The 18,193-nt window shown below is 30.5% G+C and overlaps 1 protein-coding gene and 2 long non-coding RNA genes across 3 annotated transcripts in view; 1 reads left to right on the top strand and 2 right to left on the bottom strand.

The window, feature by feature from the left end:
- Nucleotides 1-18,193, bottom strand: part of LOC115244563 (putative mediator of RNA polymerase II transcription subunit 26) — an 80,258-nt gene that overhangs the window by 42,717 nt on the left and 19,348 nt on the right. The window lies entirely within an intron of this gene.
- Nucleotides 1-18,193, top strand: part of LOC115244564 — a 42,819-nt gene that overhangs the window by 13,049 nt on the left and 11,577 nt on the right. The window lies entirely within an intron of this gene.
- On the bottom strand, nt 9,007-12,736 carry LOC115244565. The gene is made up of 3 exons (XR_003885396.1): nt 12,392-12,736; nt 11,407-11,598; nt 9,007-11,252 (listed from the first exon to the last, which is right to left on the bottom strand). It is a non-coding gene; the product is annotated as an uncharacterized LOC115244565 (long non-coding RNA).

The following is an 18,193-nucleotide window of genomic DNA, read 5'->3' on the forward strand; positions in this document are numbered from 1 at the left end:
CCCCCACTACTGAGAGGGGAACCGAGATGAGTGGAAGAAGGGTTGTTAGTCGGAGTTTATAAAGAGTCGTTATGTTCTGTGCCTGTAAAAGGTTAATTTCAGTGACATTTCAATTGCATTCATGTATATTCTATTTCGCGACATACAGCTAATTTGAGATCGTAAGACACAAAGAATGAGTAGGGGGAGACGCTTACGCAATGCAGATCCGTGATAGTCCGCATATTTCAACAGACAAGAAAGTTGTTCTTCCAAAGATAAAGAGAAATCTGCTTTACGCTTTGCTTTCATTGACCATGAGTGTGTATATTTGTGTGTGTGTGTGTGTGTGTTTGTACAGTATAAATTGATTAACGATATATATTGCTACTCGACTCTACAACAAGCATCGATTTGCATCGCAAAGCAGATTTTATTTCCGATATAATCAATAAGTAACAATATGTAAATTTCATAAAAGTATTGTCCATATATTGAGATATATATCTAGGAGATTTATTTTTATCTTTATTATATATGTTAGTTGTAACTGAAAAAATTTGTATCAATTATAATTATTAAATAATTTTTAAAAATAACCGAGATAAAATATAAATATTTAAAGTAGATAACAAAGATATATTAAGTTACGTAAAACGTAAAAAAAAAACTTAACTAAAAACGCAAAGAAGCGAGCAGTTTATCTCGAGTTGATCAAATATAATATGCATGTAGAATTAACGATCTGAAAATCATACAATTATATATCCAATTAAATTGCATCTTTTTCTCGGATTACATGGTAATTTCTTGAATAGCAAGCAAAATATCTTATGACATCAAACATGAGAAAACACATATAAATGTATATATACATGTATAAGAATATTTTGTTATTTGCCAATATTATGCCATCAACTTCGCAAATTTCCATTTATCTCTTTAATATATCATGTTTGATAGAACGGAATGCTATAAAATTTCGTGAGATAAGGTATAATGATATGACGTATATCGAGAGAAAATCTAGGAGTTAAGCGACAGATGGGCATTAGAGAAAGTAGACAAGTGGAAAGTAAACTCTCTTTCATGGTCACGCCAATATTGCGCGTTATATTTAACACATATATAAAATATAATATATTTTTTAACAAAATTAAAGCATCACTTTGTATCGATCGAATGAATTTTTTCTTTAGCATGCATGAACTCAACAATATTTTATTTAGTAAAAAACGGTATAAAATAATTTAAATTAGACGAAAGAAGGTATGTGTGTATCAAGATGAATTTTATTTTTTGGGGAGGATATTATATCTTTTCATACATATTTTAATAACCACTGTCAAAATAAATTTCATATTGTATACTACAAAAACATTAGAGAGATTATTCAAATTGATAAAAAAGCGTCAATATGTTACCAATTTCTAAAGTCAATTTTCTTAGAGGCGAGAGAGAGAGAGAAAGGAACAAAGCTTCACGTGTAAACAAATTTCATTTTACATTCTTTTTTCATTTTTACATGAAGAATCGTTCTTCTTTTGGTTGTATCATAAATTATGCCGTCCTGTATATATTTTATGAAGATATAATATATATGTGCTCTTAAAAAACCCATTATAAAATTTACATAAATGCGTAATAACTTTCTGGAAACTTGAATTGGATTTTAAAATAAGCACTTTTTCTTATTAACTCACTTCAAATATACCATATTATTATGTAATTTTACTGCCAGAGAGGAAAAACATAATTATTTCTTATGTACTTTCGAAAATTTCAATTTTGAGGTTTATCAAATTTTCTCATGCAATTTTGTTCATTTATTGTGTCACTATTTTCATATTACTTTATTATTAGAAATTGTTAACTCGGTTAAATCGCTAACTCAACGACTAAAAAGAATTTTACGAACCTCTGCAACTTAAATAGTAGTTTATTGCACAGTCTTTCATGCTCTGAATTATATTAAACGAAGTTACAATTATAATTTATTAGCAACCCGAGAAAAAATGGTATAATATGATCAGATATAAATATATATAATTAGTTATGAAAAGATAATAATCTGATAATATAAACATTATTATGTAATTTTATATGATCATATATAATAATATCCGAAATTTGGCACGATATGATCTTATCTTTATATAATCATATTCGAATAGATCTGATTATATATGAAAATAGATCTAGCCAAATATGATTATATAAGATAAGATCATATCGCGCCAAATTTCGGATTTAATTATATATATAATCCTATATAATTACGTAAGTCCATTTTTTCTTAGGAAGTATAATAAATATTTGATTATGATGGAAAAATGAAACAAAACATGCTACAAATTTCATGCGTATATTGCTTTTTGATATTGCTTTTTGGTACCGTCATAGCGAGATTTTAAATAACATTTTATGCTTTGTACGGCGTTTCTCGTAGAAAAATGATTTTTAAACTTTTATTATGTTAGTACATTAGCGCATTATTCATGTACATATAGATGTTTTCGTTTCATGCAAAAAGCGATCAGAATATCTTGCATTAAACTTGGTTTTGAATATACTCTCCGTAAAAAGAATGAAAAGAGGAAAAAGATCGAGACATGAAGAAAGATCATCGTTATTAGCAAACAAAATAATTTATTATTCGGAACAATGGCTACGTGATCGGGTTAAATAATATCTGGCTACTATGTAATTTTTAGTTTCACTTCGCGCATGGTCGAAACACACTTACGTAATAAGATAGCATCGCACAAGATAATTGAGCGGACAATTTATTGCAACTTTCTAAAGACTCATCCGTTTTATTACAAAAGCTTTACTATAGAATTCAAATGTCTGGAATGCAAGAGATCGCCGTTATATTAAATATTAATTAATAAATGAAGAAGTTTTCGCGTTTACAAGAATCACAGTTCCATCTCGTGTTATCCTTTGGCACATGCGCACGCTTCGTTTCACCGACGTTCAATAATTATATTTAAACAAAATATTATTTTTTCGCTAAGAGATTATTTTATTTATTCACGTAATCTATAATAAATTAAATATACATTAAATATACATATTTAAATGGTTTAAATATATATTAAAATAATTCTATCTATATTTTTCTTTTTATAACAATCTTTTCGATGGTCATATTATTTTGGTATATTTTCTTTTGTGAGAAGATTACTGTAACGCGTGAATCGATATGTGACCTGAGATAATAAGTTATTTGTAGGCATGTTATAAGAAAGAGAAAGAGAAATAAATGCTGATAATATTGCACTATGGTATGTTCACGCTCGAATACTTTTTATAAACTAACGATGAGATTAGAAAAAAAATATACATTTTAATATCAGAGAGAAATATAATACTAATTATTTTACTAATTTTTTTTATTTCTAGTAAAATATTCATACTCTATCAAAATTGTATTTACTATTTATCAAAATTATTGTGAATCTTTCGTCTTTGAAACGAAATTAATATTATAAAAGAATAAAAAAAGACCTAATTGTGAATTTTCGGAGAAAAATGCTTTGATTAGTTTTACCTAAACTAATTTATGGATCTTTATTTGTATACAAGATGGTACGAGATCGAAAACGACTTAATAGGAACGCCACAAACCACGATACTAATCCGAACTTGTTTAGAGGTGACTTAAGTTGTCCGAACTAAGTTAAATCTAAAATCAAGTTAGTAAGTTCTCGTATGTAACTTGCAAATCAAAGTAAATTGTCATAAAGAACAGATCGAAACAATCTACTTTGAATATATTTATCCTCTTTAATTGTTCTTGAAGATAGCTTAACTATTTTTCTTTTGCAAAATGTCACGAAATCTTTTTTGATATATGATTTAATAAAAAGTATTCGCGTACTGAGGCTTAGGAATCAATGCCATTTAGACAACTTTCCTCTAATGATCTATATCTGCAATAAAGACCAAACGCATTGAATATTTATGTTATTTTCGAAAATAAAAATCAAGAAAGAAATATACAAATTTCCTCTTTAATTTCTTTCGATTCCACATTTTTCGTATACAAGCAAATCTATATTCTTTGTTTTCTGCTTCTATATTTTTCATATTATTTTTCTTACGCTGTTCTCTCACTGTGCATAAAGTGAGAAAGTGTATTTTTGACAGAAAATATAGACATATGATCACAAAAATGAAATAGTAAGAAAACAACGCAAAAAGAAAAAATAATAAGAAATTAATAAAGGAGGAAGAAAAAAATATACAAAGGCACGAGCATATTTAAATTATTTCTCTCATTTTACTTTCAATTAGTATATCTCATATATAGCGTACATTATAATATTACTGTGCGACTTCAACCGTTTATATTATCACATCATGCATTTCAAACTGTTTAAATTGAAAACTATTGAATATATCAAATATACGGTTTCTTTTTTTTATTTTTTTTTTATTACAACTGTACATTTACATATTATGCGATCGTAAGCTTTGTATAATGCATATGCGCTTATCTGAAAGACTAAAAGCGGTTTCCCCGTAAGGTACGCCACGATATTACCGGTTTACCTTACAAAAATGTAATCGGGGTTATTCTCGATAAATTACAGAAATTACACGGTTAAGTTTAATAGTATCGACTCCGTAAATCGGGTTGTTAATAAACTTCCTCTGAGAAAAAGTTTTATATAATTATATATAAGATCATATATAATTGACCACACACATACAGTCAGATCCAAAGGCGCGATATGATTTTATATAATCAAATATGATTGTATCTAATCAAATATAACCGATTACATCCCAGTAAATACAGCCATATTAATGTTTAAATGTGTATGTATAGTACACAAAAATGAATATTATAGATAATATTGCATAAGTGTTAATTAACCGGTAAGCTATTTGTTAATTATAAGCTCCCACTCATAAATATGAGATGTAATATATATGTTATATCATATATAACACAAATAATTGGTTCGACGTAATTATATATAAATAAAACAATAATTAAATTTAAATAATTTATTTATTTAATTCATAAAATCCGTGATTTAATTTAAATTTTTATTGAATTTCTATTTTGCGTTTCGAATATACAGAAAACAAAGAATTTTCGATTTATCGAAGAGATAAGAAATAGAAAAAAAAAAGACTTTTCAAAGAAAGATTATATTGCATTTATATCATCAGAAAAATAAATAGTTTATATCATATAAAATAGAAGAAAACATTAGCCATCATTCGATAAGCACCGAGTGATTATCAACTGTGCAAACAAATTCGAGCAAAGAAATTTGTAAAATCAACATTTGCTCGAGGTCTTGAAAAACACTTTAATGGATTCTTGAGTAAACGCAAGGCAACATGGTGATATTCGACCTTGTGAGTTGATTCTACCGTTATTATTCGTTGATTATATATTGGTATTTGCAGGGCGATTGCCTTTCAATTCTTTTTTTATTTTGCTCTTGAGCAATATTATTTTGAAAACAATTAAAAATTGCAAGTAAATTCATACTTTAATGGATAAAAGTATATTATTAGAGAAAAGAAAGCTTTTTTTTGTCCCATAAATTGCAATCTTTGTTTTAAAATAAGGAAAAGAAGATGCAATTAATCCGATCTATCTCTAAAAGGTTTTTCTTTATAGATGGAGACAGAGGCATATACGAAGAAAAAAATAATGAGAAAATATAACATGAAAATTGAGAAGTATAGAAGTAGGAGAAATAATCTGAGAGGAAAATAGATAAAATTTTGCGAATGGAAAATAACGCTGTAGAGATAGGTATTCATACAATATGAACATCAGAGAAATTGTAATGGTGCGCGATTCCTCCCGCGTCCCGCTGCTTGCCTCGAAATTTATTCATCTGCTGTCGGAAAATAAAAAAAGAAACCTGACATTTTTCTATCTATGCAAGCCCTAATGAAAAGGCGCGTTGAATTATATATGTATTCAGATGGATAATAGATATGTAGAATATCTGCTATGAACAATAAAACCATTTTTATAATTTTAAAATCATTAATTTTCTTTAGATACTTGCTTATTAAAATATTTTAGTTTAGTTTAATGAATATTACATGCACATATACACGCGCGGGCACGCGTACAGACACACATGACATACATGAAAATTTATATGAATTTTTAAACATGCCATATATATATATATTTATATATATAAACATAGATACACTTACGCTTGCACGTGTGTATGTGTGCGTTCGCACGCCATGTATACAAATAGAAAGAATAGGAAATAAGGCGGAAAAAAGAAAAAGGAAGAGTAAGGTTTTTCATGGCCGCGAGAGGAAAGAGGAGGAAGACCTTTTCACCAAAAGGAAATTTTCTGGATAGTCGAGTTTTCCAACCAAAAAAAAAGACTTTTCAAAGAAAGATTATATTGCATTTATATCATCAGAAAAATAAATAGTTTATATCATATAAAATAGAAGAAAACATTAGCCATCATTCGATAAGCACCGAGTGATTATCAACTGTGCAAACAAATTCGAGCAAAGAAATTTGTAAAATCAACATTTGCTCGAGGTCTTGAAAAACACTTTAATGGATTCTTGAGTAAACGCAAGGCAACATGGTGATATTCGACCTTGTGAGTTGATTCTACCGTTATTATTCGTTGATTATATATTGGTATTTGCAGGGCGATTGCCTTTCAATTCTTTTTTTATTTTGCTCTTAAAAGCAATATTATTTTGAAAACAATTAAAAATTGCAAGTAAATTCATACTTTAATGGATAAAAGTATATTATTAGAGAAAAGAAAGCTTTTTTTTGTCCCATAAATTGCAATCTTTGTTTTAAAATAAGGAAAAGAAGATGCAATTAATCCGATCTATCTCTAAAAGGTTTTTCTTTATAGATGGAGACAGAGGCATATACGAAGAAAAAAATAATGAGAAAATATAACATGAAAATTGAGAAGTATAGAAGTAGGAGAAATAATCTGAGAGGAAAATAGATAAAATTTTGCGAATGGAAAATAACGCTGTAGAGATAGGTATTCATACAATATGAACATCAGAGAAATTGTAATGGTGCGCGATTCCTCCCGCGTCCCGCTGCTTGCCTCGAAATTTATTCATCTGCTGTCGGAAAATAAAAAAAGAAACCTGACATTTTTCTATCTATGCAAGCCCTAATGAAAAGGCGCGTTGAATTATATATGTATTCAGATGGATAATAGATATGTAGAATATCTGCTATGAACAATAAAACCATTTTTATAATTTTAAAATCATTAATTTTCTTTAGATACTTGCTTATTAAAATATTTTAGTTTAGTTTAATGAATATTACATGCACATATACACGCGCGGGCACGCGTACAGACACACATGACATACATGAAAATTTATATGAATTTTTAAACATGCCATATATATATATATTTATATATATAAACATAGATACACTTACGCTTGCACGTGTGTATGTGTGCGTTCGCACGCCATGTATACAAATAGAAAGAATAGGAAATAAGGCGGAAAAAAGAAAAAGGAAGAGTAAGGTTTTTCATGGCCGCGAGAGGAAAGAGGAGGAAGACCTTTTCACCAAAAGGAAATTTTCTGGATAGTCGAGTTTTCCAACCTCACATTGTCGGTTACGCCAAGAAGCAAGCAACAAGTGGAGATCTGAAATGCCCCTCCTCTGTAAATCTCTCTTTTCCACCTTTCGAACTTTTGTACACTGGTCTTCTTTTACGCTCTATTTCCAAGACCTTTTTTCTTTCTTGTTCTTGATTTCCAACATTTTCGTTTTATACGTTTATACGTTTAATACGTTTCCGTCGCTAAATTTCGCGTAACAGATCTGACTCCTACATTCTGACAATTTAAAATAAATGTTATAAAAGATTCATAGAATATAACGTAGAAATAATGAAAAAACCGTAATGAAAAAATTGACACAATAAAATGATAGAAAAAATATAAAACTTTTTAATTAATTTTTTATAAAATGATATTCGCAGAAAAAGTTCAAAAAGGTAAAGAAATAAAATCTAATAAATAACATCAATTGGTCGCTAAAAATTCTCTACTCTCTTTTTTTCTTTTCCACTTTTGATATTTTTCAAATAATTAATTTATTGTTTCAAATAATTATTATATTGTATTATAATAACAATGATGGCAGAATCAATGGTCTCTATTTTTTAAATCAAACGCTTAATGGTGTGAGATATTTGGATTTTTTGTGGAATGTGTGTGTGACTTGTCACTTGAAAAATTTATGTTTACAGATAAGACACACAATATGGTTTCAATAAAATAGTGCACCTTTTATATTATGCATAAATAGCACAGAATTATCTTAATGTTCTATTGCAAAGTCAATGAAGTGGACGAGATGATTTTGTCGAATGACTAGTCAAATCTCACCCCATTAGGGCTTTATTTGTGAGATAAAAGACTATTTTTAGAGAACGATTAACAACGGCAGGAATTATACACGCACGAATGCGCATCGTAAATACAATCAGAGCGATTTCCCGAAAAGGTCTATTATCAAATGTTCAACATTATAGGCATTGCCTTGTCGCATGTGTAATTTAAAATAGGGCACATATCGAACATTTAATGTGATTATATAACACGTGAAATATGCGCGCGCGCGCACACACAACACTTATACGAACGCATGCATGCCCGCACGCACACGCGCATATATGTGTGTGTATATATATATATATATATATATGAGATGATAGTTAAATTTTACCTCCATGCGATATATTCTGACAACGCTAAAAAAGTCTTTGACATTTTGATCTAAAAAAAAAAATAATATATGATTTAAAAAATATATTATAAAATCCACATTTTTTCAAAGTCATAACATATGGTATGGTTGAACTCGCTTTGGAACAAGATATCACCTCATGAAGTTCAAAATATCATGTATATTTTAAAAAAACGATGTTGAAAATAGACGTACGCTGACAATGAGATATGAAGTGATAGGATAGTAATGATACTATACAATAAGTTTTTGTTCTCTCTACCTTCTACAATTTTATTTTGGATATTTTCTTTTTAATATTAACTGTTTATAAGTTATTGAGTTATTGCAATGTATTTATTTTATTTGAGACACGTTGTATATAAGCAACGTTTTTTTCAGACACCAATTATACGCACCCTTATCGATATGATGCACTTTATCTGTGCATTGCATTTCACATTTGTTATCATATTTTCAATTGAACTATAACTTATATATCTGAAAAACAAGATGCGTCAACAAAGCAAATATATAAGTATACAATATTACATTCTTACCCCACTACAAATTTATTCTTACCCTGCGTATTATCAATCATAACGTCATTTTAATTTCCTGATTTCTTTTTACTCTGTCTTTGTTTCTCTTTCTATTCCTGTCCCGAGTGCAAGAGCATAAAAATAATGAAAGGACAAAACTAATAGCTCGCGATCTACCGAGGAATACGTTCATAGGCAAGGCCGTAAAACAGAGAGAAAAGCGATGAGAGGCGTGCAATAAAAACAAGAATGACGGGCATAAAACAGCATAATGGAATTCGAGCTAACCCGTCTCTCTTGTAACTTATATAGCGAACTGTCGTTCATATCCCAGTATTATCGGACGCGTGATATCGAATATTTGTCTTTTTTATCTTTTCTCGTTTCAAAGAACTTACGACTTGAAAACGCAAAATACTATTTTGCATGACGTTGCGAAAGTATTGAATGACATTTTTCGCCGCCTGAAATTTATTCGTGTGTATTTTTACATTCTCCTCATACATATATAATTGTTGAGTTTTTTTTTTTTTAAATTAAGATATAGGCATTAATAAAAGATTAAGAAAGAAATAAAAGAACATGATACGGAACTGATATAACATACATAATAATGTAAAGTGCTCATCGAACAAGAATATATAAGATAATTCTTACATTTATATTAAAAAGTTTGATATAAAAAAAGAGACGAAGATAAAAAAGTGACAGCTTCGTGTCATCGATTTGGGTACTTTCGTGCAATATACCTATTAAATTTAATTAACGAAAACTTATAAATCAGATCACTTTAATTACGAGAGAATTTAAGGCATAATATGAATATCACAACATTTCCTTCGTCGTCTTTAAAGCGAAAGTTATCGTATAAGTTATCGCTCGTTATAGTTATTGCGTTTAAGATTATTTTTCATATGAAATAGTGCTAACATAGAACCACGTGTATTAATAACAAGCAATTAGTCCGTCCAAAAATATTTTGTATTAAAATGACCTGTGTATATGTGTGTGTAGAGACATTTCGCAGATAGATTTAATTATATCTAGTAGATAGGTTTTCGATTGAATATAAGTACCTTGACTTCGCGTATTCAAATCCAGCATTTAATCTGAAAATCACGATCTTTACTGTTATACATCTTTAATTATTCAAAAACAATTTGTGAGATTTTGTGTTTTGTGTAGTATTGCATAATATTACACTAACTTAATTATCATTGTAAATTGCAGAATTAAATTTACAACAATATTCAATAAAAAAGAATATTATTCATGAAGAAATAATTAAACAATTAATAGAAATAATTAATAATCTCGACGATAACAGAAGATAAATGTAAACTAAGTGCTACACTAATTTTATATTTAATCAAGCGCCTGTATTTTATCCAGTGTTGGGTAGATTGCTCGAACGTTGACTTTGCTTTATGCTTTTTAACTATTTCATTTGATCATAAAAAATAGACAAATATTTTGTCTTCAGAGTAATATATAAAAGTAAAGCAACTTTGATAACATGTTTAATTTGATCTTTTTCTTCCCCTCTTATCTTTTTCTTCATAGTTTACCCAGCCGAAAGAATAAGAGGTTGTTTTTGAAATGATAATTCTATAGCATTCTATAGTATTGTTACGTATATGACACACATACATGTACACACGCAAAATAGGATTTAGCTTATGACAATAAAGGTATCTCGAGTATTCGTAGTCGATGACTCTCTTTCTCGTGGTAGCGACGACGCTGTAACAATGGTAACCGGTTTCTCGCACTGTTCGCTCTCTTTTTTCGATTTGCTGCTAACATGCAAGTCATCGATGGCAAAGATATATAAACAGCCTTTGATCGGATCAAAATAAAATAAAAATGGATTATGCAAGTGAATTATTTAAGCGTTTTTGATTTGTCGTATAATAGTCATGATCGTCATGATCATCTCACGGGCATCCTGCGAATGAGATGAAACAGAGCGGGGGGCGAGACTAGAAGCAGAAGTAAAACTGAAAAAGATCTTGTGCAGCACGAAACACATGAGCTCTATGATATTAATGCTTATTCAGTACGAGCGAATGAATAATGGGCTGCTAGTGAAATACGTCGAGACATAAATATTGTATCTGGAGCGCTATATATTACCTGTATCGAATATATTATCCGGCGTGTTCTCTGTTCTCTGCTCCGCTAGCTCCTATCTGATTGAGATTGTTGCCATGGGAATGGTTGGACTTGCTCATTTGTTTGCGTCGTGGCGGCCATTTTCTGGTCACTATCACCGAGTCAATTGTGTTTGTTATGTGAGTGAGCCTCTCTCCTTGTCCTTGTTCGTCCCTTCGTTCGACACATAGATTTCTCTTTTGTGCATAAAGTACGAATCCATCTTTTTGTTTTTGTTTTTTTTTTAATTTTTTTTTTTATGAGCGATGCTTATTATAATACTTCCCCTTCCCGGTTCTGTTTCCGAAATTATATGCACTTCACCAATGTAACGTGATAGAAAGAAAGAAAGAGAGAGAGAGAGAGGGAGAGGGGGATTCCTTATCGATTTACCTTCGAGTTACACGCGACAAAACAAGAGAAAAAAAAAGAGATTATTATTTTGCAAAAAATGTTCTCGTAATATATCATGTTTCGATATTCATTATAAAAGAGAAGTACGCGACTTCGCGATATTGTTGTAGTCGTTGATTGATCTATTGCGACTTGTTCGCGCAATTTATGAGAATATTAAACTAAATTACGAATTTACATTCAAGGATTTTTTTTTAATACCGCATATCATGAAAGGAGATCGATCCATGATTGAAATGGAACAGTTATGACATAACTCTTACGTAGAAATTGGGCATTCCTTAAGAAAATAACACCGGATGAAAGTGATCGAACCGTATATAATATAAATATCAGCACTATATATTGCAATTTTAGTATAGAATAATATAACTATCGCAAGCATCGTTTCTTCGAAATTGCAATTTGACATCAGTTTTTCCTCAATAATGCTAAACCTGACCCCACAGCCTAATATCAATTCCCGCAATCGACAAGTTAAAGTATTCCTACTTTTGCAAAAAATGTTTTGTGCAAACCTATTATTCTGTTTTTTTTTTTTCCATTTATTTACCTCCTTCTGTCGGCCTTACATACCGATTCCTCCCATCTTCGCATATTCTCTAGCACGACGAAACGTAATCATTTGCAATCCCGCGTAGAACCGCTTTGAAACTTCCTCGAAGGAATTTATTAAACTTTGACTAAGTCGCTTTACAAAGTTTCACCGTAGGGGGAAGTCGGCGGGGCCGAGGCCGAGACCGGGACTTGGGTAGAGTGAGAGTGGAGGGGCAGCCGATCGAGCTGCGACGAGAGGAAGCGGCGAGTGCGGGGGTGTCGAGGTAGAGAAGAAACCGACGATGAGAGCATAGGCAAGGAACGATAGTGATGGGATGAAGGGAGAGAGAGAGAGAGAGAACGCGAGGGAAAAGATGGAGGTGCTGGTGGAAGTGGAGATGGAGAAGGAAGAGGAGGAGGAGGAGAACTGGAAGTGAAAGAGGAGGAGGAGGAGGAGGAGAAGGAGGATGAGAGAAGTTACTTTCCCGGAGAAATAAAAGTTAATAGAGTTCTCTACCTCCTCGTATTCCACCTCTTTCACTGCTTCACCATCGTACAACTTTCACGAAAGTTATTATATCTTAATTTACTATTGGGCATTATCTGGAATTTCTCCGACGTTTCCGTTTTAATGCGCCGCAGGATATAAGCAGAAAGTATATTGTTCTTTCGTATGATTGAGAGAAACAAAAGTACTTTTATCATGCTGCTTTATTGTACGGCTATGAGTATATGAAAAACGAAGAGTAGGGGTAAGAAAAAGATAGTATGAAAAAAATCAATGTGTCTGTTATATGCTCAAATTAAGAGAATACTTCGTACAAGGTCCAAGAAACGTTAATATTACACCGTGCAAGATCACAAACGAGAACACACTTGGAAATCGATATTGCATTCGGCAATATCGAATCATATGTTCTAAAGTCAGAAGCACCGAACCCACGCATTGATTTTAAAGAATATTGTGGAGAAAGAGACTTTCCAATATTTATATAGTCAACATAAATTTACAAACGTTGGTAGCTTTATTTTATCGTAAAAATTGTATTATCGCTATATAAAAAACTGTATATCGCTATATAAAATACGTTTGTAATTTTATTTTCCTCAATTATTTTAATCTCCATTTATATAAATAAATTGCGAAACGCAAACTTTAATAATGTAAAAACGTAAAAGAATAATGCTTACACAGTGACAATCCAGGACACAACATCTGAAAATTACATTATTTGAATGCATTTGCAAACATTTGCTAAACATTTTCTGTAAATGAGATATTTCGCAGTAAAGCATTCATCCGCTTGGTATTTTCCAATAAGTTTCTTTGACCGCAATATTGTAGCAAGTTTCGATCGTCAAAAACAATTACATTAAAAAAGAAATTGCATCGATTTTAAAATAATATATGTATACGGTATCTTGCATAAGGGGAAGTTAGCAGTAAGGGAGACTATATGAACCTCGATCCATTCGGTTTGACTCGATATCATTTGGCTCACGATTATTTGTTTTTCTGCATATGAATATATATGTTATAATTTGATAGCTATACACACATGTCGCAAGAAACAAATAACTGGAAGCTGAATAATATTGAGTCGAACTGAATGAGCCGATGAGCTGTCCCTCTTTTCCCCTAATATCAATACTCCCCTTATCCTGATTAGCAGTATATTCTTTTATCGATAAAGAATACAATTAAAATATTAGCCACAAAAATCGATATCATTATGTCTCGTACATACACATATGTTATAAAATTATCAATTTGTTATCTATCTCTATATATATGTGTATGTGTGTATTTATTTATTTATATAAATTATATAATTCATCAAAGACTTATAGTCAAAAACTTAATTTAGCATATAAATACACACAATACTCATGTACAAACTAAAGCTTCTAATGAGTAAACTAAATAAACGGATCAAGTTTTTGTATCAGTTCGAATAAAACGCAATATTAATTGCTGTAAAATAGGAATATATTGATTAGTAACCATATTACTGTTCCAATATCTCTTCTTAAACTCTTATTTTAAAAACCTCGATAAATCAATATCTTTCAAGTTGTATGTGCAATAAGAAATCATAAAAACATACAGTAATTTTGATCTTAAAAGATATCAAAGAGTTAAACCAATAATATATGTTTGCTAACATTTTAATTATACTGAGAGGAAATTTATATATACATGTACTTCTACTTATCTTACCCGTGTAATTATACATGTAGTTGACCGTATATATAGTATGTATATACTTAAATCCACAGACAAGGTACGCAAATATCTGGGTTACGGAGTAAGTTATTGTGTTTTAAGCCAACTTGGTAAGTTACGATTAAACTTCTGATTTTTATGTAGAATTTTATTATAAAAAATTTATTTTTTCGAAGAAAGAATTAATTTTATATATATATAACCTAAAATATTTCTAAATTATTTATAATGTTCACAAAATATATATTTACAGCAATATATACCGATACGCATTTTAAATGAAAATATTATAATATTATATACATATATGTCCAATAAAACCTTTAAACATATTTGCGTATTCCCTATTTGAAAATGTATTTTCCAGATTCAAAATCATGCTAAGGATATGACGTAATACATCAATATATTTATTCAGAGTGTGCTACAAGATTATATAGAAAAAATATATAGTCTCATTTTAAAAAAATAACACGGAGTTTAAAATCTGCATTAAAAAATTAATTAAAAAAAAACATTTTTATGTTCCTCATATATAGAACCATATAGATCTATATCATTTATCTTTTTTTAAATAAATAATGAAAAATATCTAAGATACTCGAGTTAAGTGGGTCATTTTATATATAAACACTAAAAATAAGTATTGCTATAATTATACTTCACCATGTATAAATTTGTATACGCAATGTGACCAATTGATTACATTACCATATGTAACATATTATATCATGTATAAGATCTTTTCATTTTAATATATGCACCGTACTATCGCACCGAAAGTAGGTTATCGAAAATGAATTGCGGTAAAAGGAGCATGTAAAACATACTTGAAACACAACCTACGCATAATTTACGTTACAATGATAAAAATGAAATAATTTTCACATAATCAGTAAAAATATAATTGTCTTGTTATTTGTATGTATTTTGTATGTATATGTGTATATGTATATATGTATAATGTATGCATGCATAATGCTTAAAAATTGATATCCGATATTAATACTTGACACTTAAAATTGACACTTGATATCAGCATTCTTGAAAAAATAAAGAAGTTGATAATATATAGATATAAATATATGTCCAGTTTGACATTGTTTTTCAGTTATAACGAGTTTCATATTTTATATGTATACATATATACAGGGTGCGGCATTTATAGTGACGCGGGCATATTTTTCGGAAACGAAGTGAGATATCAAAAATGTTTCAGACAAAAGTTGCATGGTTTCGAGGGGGCCACATGATAAAAATATGGATTTAACCTTAAGTGGTCTTTTCAAGGTGAGGTCAATGTGGTCGATGTTTTCTTAAATGGAACTCCACATTTTTTATTACGTTTCCGAAAAATATGCCCGCGTCGCTATAAATGCCGCACCCTGTATATACATATATACGAACAATGCCACTTGTTCATGTTTTAATATTTCAAGTCTTGATCTATCTCAATCTATCTCAATCTTTAATTCATCTATCGGAAAAATTACAATAAAGCAAAATTATATTTAACATTAACGTAATGAAAATACATATTGATATATTTAAACAGCATTAGAGCCAGGTTTGTATGTAGTTCTATTCCTCGCAATCCGCGTTACTTCATATACCACGCGCATTTTCATTATGATCGCAAAGTGAAAGTAGTCAAACGGGATTATTTCAAACAGTAAGCGGAATATAAAATATACGAAAGATTCGAACGACAATGAGAACTTCGCCTTTAGCATTTATTCACTTTATTTGTTTTATATGGTTCTATTTATATGAAGCTTATTTGGATTTGCGTGGAGATAAGATAAACCGAGATTCTTTGTAATTGCTGCAGCAATATCACCGAATAATGTCGCGATATTTGACAACGTATAATGCTACGCATTTAATAATTTTTTTTATTCATCCTTCTCAGCTAATGTTTTATCCTTCTCGGCTACCTTTCTCTGCATCTGATTTATCGCTATAAGTTATAATATTTGCGTCACTATTGTATGGTAATACGTATAGTAAAAAATATGTTAATGGTTGCCATAAAGGAGATATATAGCGTACATATATGTATGTGTGTGTGTATCTCATATATTCCGCGCCATATACCCAGTGACTATATAAACTGTGCAATATATATCACCCGTACTTCCCCTCTTTCCGCTATTCTACGTCCCGAAAAACACTTAATGGTCTTGCGGCAAGTTTTAATGCGATATACGGAATATTTCCATGTATCATGGCTAGTTCGTTTTTGCTCAATGCGCCTTGCGAAAATCGCTACGATATAAGCGTAAATCATAAATGTAACTATGCATTTGAATTGTAACAAAGATGATAATATCAATTTGTATGATATCAATATTATAATTGAAGAGCTTCTTATACTCGATTTCTGTTGCGTTTGTCTGCCTTCAACAGTTGATAAAGTAGATTGTATTCTATCCATGCCGCGTTTTTGCTATCACATTGTAATGGCAGACCGTGCTTGATGTCTGCCGCATTTTTGCTATTAGTGTCTGATACGGGCAGATTTTTCTCGATATTTATTACATATTTGCTGCCACGACGTAATAGCAAATAATGCTCAATTTTTGCCCCATTTTCTTTATTATACTATATCGACAAACCGTGCTGCCAGAAATTAAACTTAATAAGGACGCAGCACACCGGAATCTGTTGCAAAATCATAATTAAATTTGCTGGCATACTACTATTTTGCTCTCTGGGTATATATAACAATGCATAATATGATTACATATTTTACTAAAACATTTATATATTTTTCTTAATATGATTATGGTGTATATATAACTTTTGTGGGTGTGCGTGCATGTATATACACACACCTATAGACCTACAGAATATATACAGAATATTGAAAAAAAACCATTCAATATTTATATGGTAGATAGGACACACCATGCTGAGTAAAAAAACCTTAGTAAACATAGCTCAACCGTTTCTGAGATATAAACATTTTTGTTAGACTCATGATTGACTTACTGGCTTCTACGTGTCGCATGCGATGTTTACTTTAGTATTTATAAACTGCGTTCTGAATGTCCTCATTCAATTTCCATATATACCGAACAACACATGTTCGGTCAAAGGTGGATTGGACGTGGTGGATCAATTGCATGGCCTCCTCGATCCCCTGATTTAAATCCCTTGGACTTTTTTATAGGGGTATTTGAAAAGCATAATGTATTCTTTGCCGATAAATGATTTACAATTAGAAGAATTACGTGACCGAATCCAGCGTGCTCTGTCAAATAATTTGACAGACACCTGAAATTTGCGAGAGTTCGCGATTCTGTAAGAAGAAGATGCCAAGCGCGTATGGAAATGGAAGGAGGACATGTGGAACACCTTCTGTAAATATCGAGATAAAGATTTAGACAGATTATCTTCTTCTCACATCACATGCGACACGTAAAAGCCAGTAAGTCAATTATGACGGTAACATATAAAAATGTTTATATCTCAGAAATGGTTGAGCTTTCGACCTATGTTTACGGTTTAAGGTTTTTTTACTCAGCATGGTGTGTCTTATCTACCATATAAATATTGAATGGTTTTTTTTAACACCTTGTATATATA

The sequence above is a fragment of the Formica exsecta genome, unplaced genomic scaffold (assembly GCF_003651465.1).
Source record: "Formica exsecta isolate Colony F162 unplaced genomic scaffold, ASM365146v1 scaffold82, whole genome shotgun sequence".
Classification (NCBI taxonomy): Eukaryota; Metazoa; Arthropoda; class Insecta; order Hymenoptera; family Formicidae; genus Formica; species Formica exsecta.